Here is a 2,099-nt window from a genome sequence, read left to right on the forward strand (position 1 = left end):
ACGAGACTCTGATTCTCTCCTGTGACCTTCCCTTTGGGCACATCCACACAAGTACAAGTAATTCTCTTTTTTTTTCCCCCCTGCCCCTGTTTGTGGCAGTACTTGCACTTTGGTTTAGAGCCTCCCTTGATCCAGGTTTTTAATAGACTGGACTTTAAGCAGCCATTTAGATCTGGGATGTGAAAGACTTGACAATTAACCACCTCTTTTCCTCTTGCTTGGATCACTCCACTCTTTTCTTTCCTTGGAGGATGGGGTAATGTATTTAAATTTTTCCTTTAGTTATTTATTCCCTGCTCTGTCTGGATGTCTTTCTGTTTGTATAGAGAAAAATCAACAAGATTTTAGGGTTTCATGTGGTTTAAAATCACATGGTCCCTGCAGGAAGGGCTGTGGCACTGCAGGAATAGCCCGTGCCCACAGTTGCATAGTGACCAAAAATCCCACACAAATATCAGTGTTATTTCTGGACCAGATGGGCCTCAGGCACAGAATTCCCATGGCTGAGCTGCCACTGGAATCCTGTGTGGAGCAGGACTTGCCCAGAGTGCCTCTTTCAGGAATAATGCATCATAAAGAACTTTGCTTTTCCTACCAAGCTGCCTAATTCAGAATTTCTTTAGATATCATCATTTATATCTCACCCCAAAGCTGCAGCTGCCTGTTGCTGCCCCAGCAGCAGAAAAGCAAGTGCAGTTGGAGGTTTCCTTGATTTGTAAGAATTATTCTCTTGCCCCATTCAGGCAGAGGGTTTTCCCCTTCCACTCTGCCTCTGGGACTGCCCTGGTCATGTCCTGGCTGTTATTTTTCCCTGATGTTTTCCAGGGATTGGCAAAAAATTACTTCTTGTTGTTCCCTTTCACTGTGGAACTCAAGAAACACGAGGGTTTGCCTGCAAAGTTTGGATTGAGACTTCTTGGAGAGTTTAAAGATTCTTAAAACTCACAAAGAGGGACCAGCTGAGGAATTTGGATCCAAATTTCTGAACTTATAAGAAACTTTGGCTGTTGGGAGTTAATTTGTCATCAGTATTGAGGAACATTTTCTTTTCCAGAAAATAATTTTACTTGTTGACTGTAACTTGTACCAGATAATCAGAAGTCAAATGACAAGTTGGGGGGAGACACTGAAAACCTGCTGAGGATGTTGCTGACAGTAGTAAATACAATTAACTCTTGGGTTGGGGGTTTTTTGAAGGCCACTGCACCTTTTTTTGTGCTCACCTGACTGAAATGGGGGTTCATTACGCCCAGAAGTGGTTTTTCATTACCCACAGAAACGGCTCCCAGTGAAAAAATGAAGTTTGTTAAACCTCGTGGAAGTTTTTCAGGGAACAGCAAACCCAGTGAAGCCCCGGGGGGAGTTTTGTTCAGCCTGAAGTTGTCCTTTCTTTTGTTCCTCTGGATTCTTGTGACTCCTGTGTGACTCCAGGAGCTGCTGGCTCTGGCAGACAGATTGTCTGCATCCCAGAGTCACCCTGGATTCCCAGCAGGTTGGGGATGTTTTAGGGGTTGCAGGGCAGTCACATCACATCCATGCACAGCCCGTTTGCTGCACACACTCACAGCTGCCTCTGCCTTGCTGCTTCCCAGGGGGAATCTTGGAAACCTTCCTGGACACCCTGGCCAGGTCCCCCCCTCCCTGGAGCACCAGGGAATGTGTCAGCTCCTCCTTATGTTCTGGGACACAAACTCTGCTTGACTTGAAAACCACGGGGGGGTTTCTTGTCTTTTGGTTTTTATCCACTTCTTCCCCCCCCTCGTAACCACTTCCCTCCTGCTCACAGGAACTCCAGGATCCTCCCAAACTTCGCTCCAACAAGAACTTTTTGTCTCCTTGTGAGAATTTTGCTTCAGGCAGAGCAGCAGGATGTGGTCTGAGGTGTCTGCAGTGCATCTCAGCAGCACCTCTGGTTAATTCAGTGTCTTTCTGCCTCATCCCTCATTCCTGGCTGCATTTCCTTGCCAGGGCAGGTTGGTTTTTAACTCCTTTGGAGAGACAGCAGGACCAGAGTGGGGATCCCAGGGAATGGGGTGAACAAACCAGCTGCCAAATTTTGGATATTTTGGTGCCCAGTGACTCTCAAGTCTCATTTTTCA

The sequence above is a fragment of the Corapipo altera genome, unplaced genomic scaffold (assembly GCF_003945725.1).
Source record: "Corapipo altera isolate COAL_440 unplaced genomic scaffold, ASM394572v1 171, whole genome shotgun sequence".
NCBI lineage: Eukaryota > Metazoa > Chordata > Aves > Passeriformes > Pipridae > Corapipo > Corapipo altera.